This window comes from Mastomys coucha, unplaced genomic scaffold, assembly GCF_008632895.1.
Source record: "Mastomys coucha isolate ucsf_1 unplaced genomic scaffold, UCSF_Mcou_1 pScaffold9, whole genome shotgun sequence".
Classification (NCBI taxonomy): Eukaryota; Metazoa; Chordata; class Mammalia; order Rodentia; family Muridae; genus Mastomys; species Mastomys coucha.
The window spans coordinates 92,289,165-92,303,632 of NW_022196915.1; positions in this window are offsets into that span (position 1 = coordinate 92,289,165).

Sequence of the window (14,468 nt, forward strand, 5' to 3'; positions counted from 1 at the left end):
CTCAGGATCATCTGGGTTGTTCTCAGCTTCTGGCTATTATGAATTAGGCTGCTATGAACGAAGTGGAACATGTTCCTTGTTATATGTTGGAGCATCTTCTGGGTATATGCCCAGGAGTGGTATAGCTGGATCCTCAGGTAGTACTATTTTTTTTTCTGAGAAACTGTCAAACTGATTTCCAGAGTGGTTGTGCCAGTGCTAATTACACCAACAATGAAGGAGTGTCCCTCTTTCTCCACATCCTGGCCAGCATCTGCTGTCACCTAAGCTTTTGATGTTAGCCATTCTGGCTGGTGTGAGTTGGAATCTCAGAGTTGTTTTTGATTTGCATTTTCTTGTTCACTAAGGATGTTGAATATTTCTTTAGGTACTTCTCAGCCATTTGGTATTCCTCAGTTGAAAATTCTTTGTTTAGTGCTGTATCCCATTTTAATAAGGTTATTTGGTTCTCTGGAATCTAACTTCCTGAGTACTGTGTATATTTTGGATATTAGCCCTCTATCAGATATAGTATTGGTAAAGATCTTTTCCCAATCTGTTGGTTGCCATTTTGTACTATTGACAGTGTCCTTTGCCTTACAGAAGCTTTGCAATTTTATGAGTTCTCATTTGTCAATTCTTGATCTTAGAGCATAAGCTATTGATGTTCAGTTCAGGAAATTTTCCCCTGTGCCCATGTACTCAGGGTTCTTCCCCACTTTCTCTTCTATTAGTTTCAGTGTATATGATTTTATGTGAAGGTTCTTGATTCACTTGGACTTGAGCATTGTACAAGGAGATAAAAATGGACTGATATGCATTCTTCTACATGTTAACTCCCAGTTGAACCAGCACCTTAAAGGTTTATAAGTTAATTTCAATCTAGTGGTTGAAGTCTAGAATTTGTCATCTACATTATTTTCTACTCTATTTCACACACTTATACTGACATCACATATTCATTTGCATGAATAAAACTGTGCTTATATGAGCCATAAATAAACACTTTCTAGATGAACTTGTTAACTTTGCAGCTATATGAGTCAAGTGGCTGAAGACAGTTGGTTATAAGCACTCATCTTAGAAGTTGTTATCAGAAACCTTGGCTCAAAGCTCATTAAATTATCTCAGACAACATTTTGATCAGCACTTATAATCTGTGCTGATGTTTAGTATATAAACAAGAATACAGTACACAAAATCTATAACAAATATGTCAGGCATTTAGAAAGCAAGTGGCATCTGTTAATATGTCTATCTTTTTATGTATCTAATACTGTTCTTTTTACCAGAGTAATTTTCCAAAATTATTTTTATAGAGTTCTGTAACTTACTGGGAAATATACATCTTAATATGTACTTCACAATTAAAAACCTACAGAGCAGCTAAAAATAACAGAGGAAAGTACAAAACTATTAGTTATGACTACTTAAAATTGTGTTTGTGTTCAAAATAAATTATATGCTTGGTACATTTTAAGTTATTTAAATTAGTTGCTGTGTTTGGAGTACAAAGTGTCCTAGTAGCTCCTCAATGTGCACGTTCTGTTTCCAAACATGGAACTATTTTCAAGACTGGGGAGCAGAAGTGGAGAAATGGGTGCCTTTCTGCCACTGTCACTAAAAGCTATCCTTGAAGGATCTAGACCAGCTAAAATTCTAATGCACTTACTTAGCTCCATTTGCAGTGTGAATACTATCTGTATCCTGTGCTCTCCACTAGAGGTAGAGATGCTCTCACGACTTCTCTACCACAATGGACTAAGATGTTTTTGATATCATAAGCACCATTAAACTTGTCCTTTAAGATTTGTCTGTCATCAATTTTATTACTTGGTATAACAATACACAAAATAATTATGAGAGGAGTTGTAGAGAAACATGTCTGTCTAGAAATTATACAATATAATTGGTTTCTTGAAAAATAAAAATGATTCCATACAATACATTCTGATGACTGTTTCTCCCACTTGCACTTCTCTCATATCCTTCTGTGAGTGAGAACAGTTATCCATTCACAGAATTCTATTACACTTATATCCCTCTCTATCACAGGAACAAAACAAATCAGAGTAAAAACAACAGCAACAACAAAAACAAAAGCCCCCCCTTCAAAAAATAGTACCAGAATAAAGCAAACAAACAAACCCTAAAACAAACCATAAGCAACATATTCATAGAAAGCTCATAAAAACACAAGATGGGAAACCGTCATATATACAGAAAAATACAACAAAAATTGGTGCAAAAGCAGATATGATGCAAAACATCTAGAAAAATTCTATTGATTTTTGTTCTGCATTAATCATCTGCTGCTGGGTATGAACCCTATCATTGTATAGTTAATATACTCAATGAGATTCCATTGGAGAAAAATAATTTTCTTTTGTGAGCAGTTGTCAGCTGGAGATAACTTACTCATTAGTGATAAGAGTCTATGTCTACTCCCTCTCAATGCTGGAACTCATCTGTCTTGATTTTGTTCAGATCTTGCTGCCACAATATCTATGATTTCATGTGTGCATCATGCTCTTGTAAGATGCTGTTTCCTTGGAGTCATCCATTCTCTCAGGTACTTATGATCTTTCCACCCCCTCTTACTCATAGCTGTTTGAACAATAGTAGAAGGATTTGATGAAGACATGCCATTTAGGGGCAAAAGATCTAAAAATTCTCACTCTCATTCTTTATTCATTTCTCTATGGTGAGTCTCTGTTATTCATCTTCTGCAAGATGAAGTATCTCCTATGATGGCTAAAGGAGACATTGATGTGTGGGTATAGCAAAATTTATTGCTATCAGTATTTTATTTATTGTAAAATTAAAAAAAAAACATTTATCTTAATTTTAATGGGTTTGAAATAATCATGAAAGTCAATGAGATAAGTAAGATAATCTCATTCGCATTTTCAATGATAAATATATGTTAAATCATTCCTTTTTTCCCTTATTAGACAATAAATGAAAACAGAAAAAGTTTAATTAACTACAGATTATGGGGTCTCACATATAAATTTTATACCCAACTTGGAGCATGTCAATAATAAGGACATGCACTTTAACAGTGTGGAAGCTGATCATCTTGGATTTAGACCCTAACATTTTATGTGCAGTATCATGAGATTTTATGCTGTGTGATGATACTATCTCTGTTCGACAGTGTTTCTTTCTTTCCTTTCTCAGATGTTGATAATAAATCATTTAGATGTGAAAGTTAATGAATAAAATGTTGAAAAAAAACTATAGTTTAGATAGTAGATTTAATACTTTCTGAAGATATATTATTTCTTTCATTGTTTATGTACAAGTGTTTTTTAACAGAAAAGGGAAAGGCAACTTTTCCTATTACAGACACTGTGGGCAGAAAAAGGCCCATTTTATGTACTCTAATACAATTCTGAGGAGAAATTTCCTCATACATATTGAAGTTTTACAACTGTGTTATTGTTTTCACATCTTAACTAACTTTAGGGATTAAAGAAACCTGATCAATTTTTCCATGAATATTGCAAAAAGCATATCAGTTTTCTTTTTGTAATCCTAACTGTATGCCCACAGGAAATAAACATAAGGCTCAGACAAACAAGCAAAAACAAATATGTAGTTTTAAACACTAGGCTTACCAGGCTTCTCTAAACTCTTTTATCTTATTAACCAATAAATTTGCTCATGATTTCTGCTTCTCCTTTGAGCTATTCTTTACTATTTATATATTTGTCATGTCCTGCAATTGAGAAGAGTCAAGAAGAATATAAAAATGTGTTCTAGGTTTAGGACCAAATTCAGTTTTATAATTACCTTTACAAACTACAAAAGAAATATATTTAAATAAAAGCTTAACTGGGTGCAAAGGTTAATAGCTCAGAGCTAGGAGGCATAAAAAATTTTGTCAGACATTTATTTTATTTAGCAATTCACTCAAAAAACATATGCAAATGTGTGGTATTTATACATACTTACATACATGGCATTACAGATGCATTCATATTAAAGTTATTCTTTTGGTATACCTGAGAGAGCAGTGTATATTTACCCTCTCTTGGGGCTATAGCTTCAGTGTATATCATTATGTTGTGAATTTCTAATTTCACTATTACCTCTAGAAACAGGTGATCTTTCTCGTCTTCCTTTACTCCAGATGTTGTGCCTGGATATTATGACCAATGCAGTTCTAAAAACTATGCCTTCCTGAGCACACAATAGTAACCCTTAAAGAGTTAAATTAAGTCTTACCTCTTCTGTTTAGACTGGTTAGGGATCCTGTTTCCCTAGCTTGGCTGTCTTCTCTGGCCTCAGCAGGAGAGGATGTACCTAGTCCTACAGTGACTTGATGTGTGCAGATGGGGGTGTGGGGACTGGAAAGGGTATACTCATAGAGGCTCCCCCTTCACAGAGGAGAAGGTGGCAGGTGGGGAACATGGGGGTAAAATTTGTGTGAGAGGGTATTGTGAGAGGGGCAGCTGATATTGGGATGCAAAGTGAATAAATAAATTCATTAGCAATAATACTAAAAAAGGAAATGGCTCTCAAAGATTTCAATGGAATCTCTTTTGATATGTCAAGATCAAGGCTATTTTTGTTATATTAATAAGATTCTAAATTCCCATTTAATCCTCCCTCTCATTCACTAACTAATTTGCATACCGTGTTTCTACCCAATGAAGATAGAGTGATTTCACAGTAAAGAACACAGTCTGAATTGAAGCTGGCTGCCACAGTTCTGGGATGTAGCAATGATCTGACTTTGAGCAACCTGCTTCATGTCTGACCCTTATTAGCAAAATCAGTGTGTGGTGTTCCATACCATAGCATATGTAGTCTCCACTGCATTTTCTGAATCTTTCCTGTACCTTCTCAGGCATCTGTAACCTTCAATTTTCAGTGGCTACATTTTAAGAACCAACTGAGTCAACTAACCTCAAACCTTGGGTGCTATCAGAGACTGAACCACCAAACAAAGAGCAAACGCAGGCTAAGCCTAGGCCCTGCACATACAGAGAAAGCAATGGGCTAAGCCTAGGGCCCTGTACATATAGAGCAGCTGTACAGCTCTCTTGCCAAAGCTGTTGTCTCTCTGTAGATTCCATTAACTTACCTGGGCTGCCTCGTCTGGCTTCAGTGGGACAGAATGAGCCTAGTTCTGAGTACAGGAGGTATATCCAGGGGGGCTCCACCCTCTCACAGGAGAAGAGGGAAGAAGGAAGGAGATACTGTATTAGGGGAAATTAGAAGGAGGTGGACCAGTGACCTGGATATAAAGGGAATGAATGAATGAATCAATCAATCAATAAATAAATGGAAAAATAAGTTTAAATTTAAAAGGAAAGAAACCCCTAAAAACTTTAGTACCCTAATTTGAAAGAAATTTATTCAAAGAATGGCCTTGAATTGTATTTCATGTTTAAAAACTCTCTCATAAAGGGAGAATCGTACTCTGGTAAATGACTTCAATATATTTTTGCATTCTTGTTTTCTGTAACCCCTAACCTACTTATTCTTCACAGTGTTATTTTACACAGAGCATTAATAAGTAGTTCCTGAGGAGATCACAAAATAAATATTATGCTGGGTCTAAGGATCTGAAAATGTTTTAAAATGTATTATCCATCCTCAAAGAACTGCTTCCAAAGACTATTTCCTTCAAATCTTATGTAAGGTAGAAGAAGGAGGGTGCTGAGTGCAGAAGCACGTTATCTAGGGTCAACTTTTCTCATGACATTTCAGTGAAGAACAATAATCTTTCCACCCAGTTTGACACAGGAAGTCTAATGATTGTTGCCTTTCAGCAACACCTTGTCATTTACTTTAACAGTAACCGTCGTGGATGATTAGCTAAGTATACAACAACCTCAGTGACCATGCACAGTTTTGATTAAAAGATATAAAACTGGCATAGGACAAAGTCACTACAGACACACTTCATGCTGTTCAGGTATCCCAGAATTGTTTTACTGAATAAATACAATCTGGTGGTTAAAAATGCAAATGATAGCCATCAGGGAAATGAAAATCAAAACTACTTTGAATTTCCATCTTATACCTGTCAGAATAGCTAAGATCAATAACACAAATGACAGCACTTGCTGGAGAGGATGTGGAGCAATGGGAACATTCTTCTATCACTGGTGGGAGTATTGTAGCCACTATGGATACTAATATCATCTTTCCCTAGAAAGTTGGGAATTGATTTATCTCAAGATCCTAGCTAGACAACTCATGGACATATACTCAAAGAATGCTCCATCCTACCACAAGAACACTTGCTAAATATGTTCATTGATGCTTTATTTATAATAGAAACAAAAACAAGAAAACCAAAACCAAAACCAAACCAAAACTACAACAACAAAATTCCTAGAAACGACCTAGATATCCCTAGATAACAAAAGAATGGATATATAAAATAGGATACATTTATACAGTAGAGCATTACTTGACTGTTTTAAAAAAGATGTCATGAAATTGTCAGGAAAGCTGGAATGATAATATAAAAAATTGACTCTGAATGAAGTAGCACAGACCAAGAAAGACAAACGTGGCATGTATTGACTTATAAGTGGATATTAGCCTATAAGTAAATGATAATCAAGCTACAATTCACAGACTCAGAGATGTTAAGTAAAGAGGAAGATCTAGGGGGACACATAAAACTCTCTGGGAAGGAGAAATAAATAAATTTTTCAGAGTGACATGGGATGGGGGATGGGATAGTATTATCCTTCCATTCATATTGTCTTATCCCACATATTTTCAGTGTATACCCAGGTTTCCCTAGCCAGAAAAAGCAGGCACTAATCACACTGTGTGATGAATTTCATATGGGTGGATTTCACAGTAATGCTCTCTCTCACTAAGGAAGAAGAAGAAGTTTCCAGGCACTAAAACAGTTCATGATGCGACTCAGTTCACATAATGTCTTAATCTGTTAGACTTGTTTGTTTATTGACTCTAATGTCATACATTAGAATAAAAATGAATCTTTGAAAGTTAAAATAATTTGCCACGCTACGATTTTCAGTTTTGTATTATTTTCAGGTTGCAGGACACAAAAACCAATGTCCTTATTCACTGTGCCTTGCTGGCAGAATACACACATTGGCTAAGTCAGTAGATTAGAGTAATTTACTTCTGTGAAGCTTTCTGGGTTATAGTTAATATAGTTGATTTTTGAAAATGTGGAAGTGAATACTTCTAAAATAATAAATGGTAATTATGTTGTCTTATACTATTCATATATATACTTAAATATTTCAATTATATTATTAGGGTCAGTACAAATCAATCAAATAATGAATAGAGTAAAATGTGTGTATCTATTACAATGCAGACTCTTTTTGCAAAGTGGGAACACATTTTACATTAGAAAAAAAGAATTTCAAGTAGCTTTACATTTATTTTTAGAAGATGTATGTATGTGCCATCGTGAGAGTACAGCGATGAGAGGACCAGTTGCCATCGTGAGAGTACAGAGATGAGAGGACCAGTTGCCATCGTGAGAGTACAGAGATGAGAGGACCAGTTGCCATCGTGAGAGTACAGAGATGAGAGGACCAGTTGCCTTCGTGAGAGTATAAAGATGAGAGGACCAGTTGCCATCGTGAGAGTACAGAGATGAGAGGACCAGTTGCCATTGTGAGAGTATAGAGATGAGAGGACCAGTTGCTTCTTTCCTTTCACTGTGTTGCTCTTGGAGTGAACTCAGAAAATTAGCCTTGGTAGGATCCTCAATATTTTGAATCAAAACAAATTTAGGGAAAATTGCCTTAGAAATGTCTAGTGGATTATATCTAAGACAAATAAAAACAATATTAAGTGTTATGATTTGGATGAAAAGTGCCTCCAGTATGTCATGTGTCTGAACACTTAGCTCATGGTTGATGCTGCAGATTTGGGTCACTGTCAAGACTTTAGGCTATGTGGCCTACATTGAGAAACTGGATCATTGGTGGGATGATAGATGACAATAACTTGGTCTTGATTTCTGTCCAGATTTTATTTTCTTTCTGGTTGGACACTGAAGTTTGAGCAATGTCTTTCACATTATGGTGGGCTGTCTGTTCAAACCCTGAGCAAGAATAGAATGTTCCTATTCAAGTGTTTTTCTTCTGTTGTTTGATTTTAATGAAATATTATTATATAATAAAAGAATACCAATTAATAAAAAAATATTAAGTTCAAATGTACCACAAACCAACTTTGTGTAATATAAGTAGATACAACAGTGATGTTAGTAAAAATAAAACTTTAATCTGTTCTCTAAATAAATTTGAGTGGTATGTAAGAACTACATTTATTAATCGAGGAAAACTTTAATGATTAAAAGTATTTAAAGTGCTATCATATGTCTGATTCTATATTTGAAGAATAATACAGAAGTTTAGAGGCATTCTGTTAAGACTGGCAACAGAGTAAGACAGGCCAATTGAGAACCTATCCAGTGGTACATAAGAATGGCCAGGTTATATATTGTATGCTGACTGATCAGAACAAGAGGCAGGCACAGAGGGTATCTGATGCCAGCATAAGACTTTCATTCACTTAGCTCTTTTCAGACACCTATCTGTATTGGCCAGCTTTCCTGTCTTTGTGGCAGAAAGCATGACAGTCACAATTCAAAAGGAGGAAAAATTTACTTAACAAATTCAGAAGTTTGTCCTACAGTCCTTGGTTCAGTTGCATCTGCAGTGGGATAAACTATCATTGCAGTGGAGAAATGGGACAGAGGCTACTCACCTCATGAAACAAGACATGGAGAGGATATGGGGACTGAGGATCATGCATTCACTTCAACAGTGTGCCTCCAGTGGTCAGCTCTCTCCATGTAGGGTGGCACACATGAAGTTTCTATCACCTCCTCCAGCATGTTGCCAAGTAAGAAGTAAGTTCTCTACCTGTGAACATAAGGAGGATGTTGCATTGCAGGCAATACATGCCATTATACCTCTGTTCCACAAGGGGCAATCTCATATTACATTTAGTCCCTCTATATCCTACAGTCTCAAACTCTTAATGGTTTTATCACTGTTCAGAAGTTCAACTACTATGGCTCTTTAGAAATAAGGGCCATCCATTAGATCTGAGCCCCTGCAAAATCAAAAGCAAGTTGTTTATTTCTAAAATATAATTCCAAGTCATATTGAAACAGAATACAATTCCCCAAAAGAAGTTTAGATTAATAATAAGTTAGAATAACATAATAAAAAGACTGAAAAATCCTGTCAAATAGTAAATCCTATGGCTCTATTTTATGTGTTGATATGATAACTCAGGATGCTGATTATCATTGCCTCTAAGTCCGTTTTATTTTTAACCCATATCACTTCTCTCTGGCTAGCTCAACTCAATGTCTGTGACTGTCCTAGGTAACCATACTGTGCTCCTAGAGTCAACAACATCCTTGCTTCTCCACTGAAGTTATATGTTCAGCTTCTCAGCTTCATGCATCACCCTACAAGGGGATGTCTTACAGGAATTCCACCAATGTAATACATTATTTGTCTGGCAATGTTGGATTTCCTTTGAAATTTAGGAAAGCCTCCATAACCCAAAACTCTTACATTCTGTATTAGTACAAAATGAGGAACTTGTGCCTGCTTACTAGTATCCAGACTGATATGGAACATGGATATTGTCTGCATGACTAAATGTCTGGTAATAGTTTTTTAGATGGCTTGCATAACCACTGAGCTTCATGGCTTTCTATTCAAGACAGTTTTCCAATGAATTAAACTTTCAAAACCTGAAACTTACGATGAATCATTCTGGGTCAATTACTGAGATCCCCTCAAGACAACTCTGATGCCTTAATGTAAAAGGCTTTGATTCTTTTTTATGTTATTTATAAAACAATTGCATTATCCAAACCTTTACACTCATACCCCATTTTCTGACTAAAGTGCATTTTAAAATGCCTGACACTTTGATTTGTTCAATTTATATTTTAGCAAATAATATTAGCCATGTCATAACCTAAATGCTATGCTGCCTTGACAAGTTCTATCCCACACCAATAATCTACCACATCTCAACCTCAAATAAATTCTCAAGGAACAGACAAAAATATAGTAACTCTTTACCTGAAAGGAGTTGACTTCCCAATAGAGTCCTTATCCACCTAAATTTCATGAACACTGCCCTTAGAATGAATATTCCTGTGGACATCTAAGTTTTCTTTGTTGGTCCAGCAATTACCCATGAAGATGGCTTCTTGATTATTAAATGTTTACAAAAAAATCACCTACAAACCAATAACAATGGTTTAGTTACCTCTTGATTATGTTGAGTCAAAGCAATTATATGGTACTAAGTTTCTCTGAGTAATTTTTTAAGTCAAACATTTGCCACTCTGATAAAATATCTGAAACAATCTGAAGAACGACTCCATTTCCTTCTGAACTCCTGTTGAGGCAGAACATTAATGTGAGAGGAAACGCTTCTACTGTTCCCACGGGTAGACACAAACACAGAGAGGACTAGGCAAGTACAGCCTTCCTATGAGACATCAATCACCCTGTAAGGCTTTCAGAAACACTCCAACATGGTACTCTAGTTAGAAACCAGGCATCTAACAAGTGAGAATCTGTGGGTCATTTTTTATTCAAATCACAAAAATATGGAACTATGCAGATAAATCTCTGAGACAATCTTTCAGTTGGCTGTTATCCAACATGAATGACTATGTGACCTACAGTATGGAACAGAGTTTTCTCTCAGCTCATCATTCAGGAAATGACTAAAACTGCAGTGGCTCATTGACTGTCTGGAAATGTGAAGGAGACATCTAAGGTAACTGTCCCTCAAGGGATTGTTTGACATCTGATTCAGAGGATCATCACTGCATTGGTGCCAGGTTTCATTGTCTCTGACACAATGACGTATCAGAGGCAACCTTCACACTACTTACTGAGTGTCTGCCTCGAATGGAATCTAAGTTTTGGACAATCATAAAACGTCAGTTAGGACAACTGCTGAGACATGGACATATGAAAAGGTGTATGTTTCCTTTATTAGTTTGTAAATACAATTCTCTGTTTACTGAAGTTGCTTTGAAATCTCATAATTTAAAGACATATTTACTGCCATATTAATGACATTGTATGCTCATTCTATTCAGTTTTTTAAATAAAAAACCTGAAAAACATTGAAAATGCATATCATACTACTCGAGTCATCAATGGTAGCATCCAGAATCCCTTCCAATAACATGAACACTTGTCAGTGTCAGTGAAGGATCTAAGTAGACATCAGTTTAACTTTTCTGTGTTCAGTGAGATATGTATGTGTTGGATTCAACAGTAGGGTTTTACCATTAGTTTGTGGAGAGCAACCTGTAACTTTGTCTTGGTATAGTCTGAGTTGTTTAGAAGTTTCTTTGGGCCCCTTTGGTCAACAATTCAATTACATGTAAGCCATTACTGGCAATGGATGTTTCATTGGTAAGGAACGATATCGAATTTTGGTATTTTGCTCCTCGTCTTTCTAATTATTTGGTGAGTCCATTTAGATTTATTTATTTATTTATTTCATATATGCATTTTAAAGAAGTTTCTATTGTATACAGGTTTCCATATGACCCCTCAAATGGACCTTGGCATTAGTTTCCCATATTCTCTTCCTTACTCCCACTTTCTCTCCTCAATGCAATCAGTCTTCCCCTCCTCCAGTATCTTCATCACTATATATTTTGTTTTGTCTTCTATGGGAAATAATACTCTTCCCCACTAGTTGTGTATTTTACATCTAACTTCTGTGGTATGGAGTTGGAATATGTCTACTGAAGGTTTAAAAGTTCATATCAACATATAAAAAATACATACAGTATTTGTTTTTGTATGTCTGAATTACCACATTTAAAATAATTTTTCTACTTCTATTTATATACCTAATAACTTCAAGATTTTTTAACCAGCAGAATAATATTTCATTGTATAAGTATACCATGTTTTCTTATTCATTAATCTATTGATGTATATAAATATTGTTTCCAATGTTTGGCTACTATGATTAGTACAACCAAAAAATATGGATAAGCATGTGTTTCTGTGGTAGGATTTAGAGTCCTTTGGGTGTATGTCTAAAAGTGGTATAGCTGGATCTTGAGGTTGATCTATTCCCAAATTCCCAAGGAAGCAACACGATATAGCTGGAAAACTTTCAATCTTACCAGAAATAGTTAAGTGTTTCCATTATCTCATATCCTCATCAATATGAATTGTCATTGTTTTTGATTATTATTTATCTTAGACCTTGGATTTACGTAAGATGAAATCTCAAAGTAGTTTTGACTTGTATTTCTCTAAAGGCTGAGAATCAAACATTTAATTTTCTTCTTTTGAGAATTCTGTTTACTTTTGTGCCCCATTTTTAATTGTATCAGTTCTGATCTTTTCCCTCCATTTATTTTATTGTTCTTCAAATATCTTAGATATTAAGCATCTATCAGACATATAACTGGTAGATGTCTTTTCCAGGTCTCCATCCTGCTGCTTAGTTTAGGTGATGGTGTTCTTTCTTTCCTATACAGAAACATTTTATTTTCTGGAGGCCCCATTCATTAACTGTTCTTAGTGTCTGTGCTATCTTTCTGCTGTGGAAAAATTCTTTGTCTGCTCCAATGAGTTCAAGATAGTTCTTCACTTTCTCATTTATTAAATTCAGGATAACTAGTCTAATGTTGAAGTTCTTGACCAACCTGGAATTGACTTTTTTTGCAGGCTGATGAACATGGATCTATTAGCATTCTTCTCTATGAAGGCATCCAGACTGACCCACATTATTCATGGCACATGCTCTTTTATTCAATGATTATTTCTATATTTTGGTCAACAATCAGGTATCCAGCTCTTGAACCCAGAAATTCAAGGACTAAGCAATACAGACACTCCATGTTTCAGAGAAGAATGAAAACAGTGAAAGAAATGTCAATAAATTTTGCAGAGGTGAATGTATCTGTTAATATATGCTATGGTTGAGTGTTAAAGTATTTGGTGTGTAAATTGTGGTTTCTATCAGTGGATAGAGATCAGATATTTCAGTGCTAGAAATGGGAAATATTTAGATAGAATTTCACACTCACATCTTTTTGTGATAAACAATGCAACACTCACAGGAAGCTAGGTACATTTTAGTACAGCTCAGGGATGGGTTCAAATGGGGAATAGTGACAGATTAGACTGGAGAAAAGGAAGAATCACATAAAGAACTTTATGGTCCAATACTGCATTAGACTTTAGTCTATAGATAGAAGTATGGTTTTATATATTCATGTTTGGGGAGGTTCTGGCAAAAACTATGTTTTAGAAAGATCATTTATGTACCAGAACAGAGATAAAATATTAGAAATGTAAGACCAAAATAGCAATCTTTAGAACTTGTTTCCTACAAGTTGAAAATTTCCTTTGCTGTGATAAAATATTCTATCAAAAGTAAAGTAAGTGTAAAATAGTTCATTTTAGTGCACAGATCAAAGAACACTGTATCATGGTAGGGAAGTCAGAGTTGCATACTTTTGAAGTATTACATCAGTATTAGGAAGCTAAGACAGATAAAGGCCCCCCTGGTGTTCAGATCTCTTCCCTTACTTACGTAGTCCAGAGTCCTAGACTGGGAATCACAACACCCACAAAGGACAAATAGTATCACCTCAATTAACACAATTAAAATAATCCCCACAGATGTTGCCAGATGCCCATTTCTCAAATTGATTTCAGATTCTGTCATGTTATCAGTTACCACTAACCTTACATAGACTACGTGTGATAATGACTTAAAGGGAAATATTGGTTGTGGAAAGAGTAAACTAAAAGAGATATGCAGAAGAGATTCTTTATGAAATATATTTAGCTACAGATGGACTGCAGTTCAAGAATATATCCATTAGTTTTGTAGTATTATTTTGACTCTACATCATGTTGATCAATATTTTATATACTCTCAGTAGACGTGAGTGAAGAAAAAAATAAAGATCCCTTACATCATGAGTTATAATTTTTTTCCAGAAAAACAAAGGCAAATGTTTTACACATAATATATATATATATAATTACTTAAAATTAAAAAACCAAAAACAGAAATAGAAGCAATGATGAGACTAATGTTAGGTTCTAAGGACCCTAGGATGAGGAACAAACCTCTTTTAAAGGAATGTAGACAATGTAGGCAATTCTTTCAAAAGAATCAGTTGCTACTCTGAGAACTGTAGTGGAATGATGCCTTGTAAAAGAAAGTGCAGACAAGAGAAAGGTTTCTTAGTAAGAATCAAGAGGAGTGTGGCACTTTTGTGGTGATAGAAATGATAAAGTGGATAATAAAAAAATTAAGATGTTGGAGAACAAAAAGGAGAAGTATTGAAACAAAGCGACAGAGGATGATGAATAGCACAGGAGTCAAATAAATCCAGTCGTTCAGGCTTAATCAACAAGATTTATCATGTGCTGCTCATGGAACCCAGCTGCATAGGAAGAGGAACAGGCCTTAAAAAGAAGAAAGTG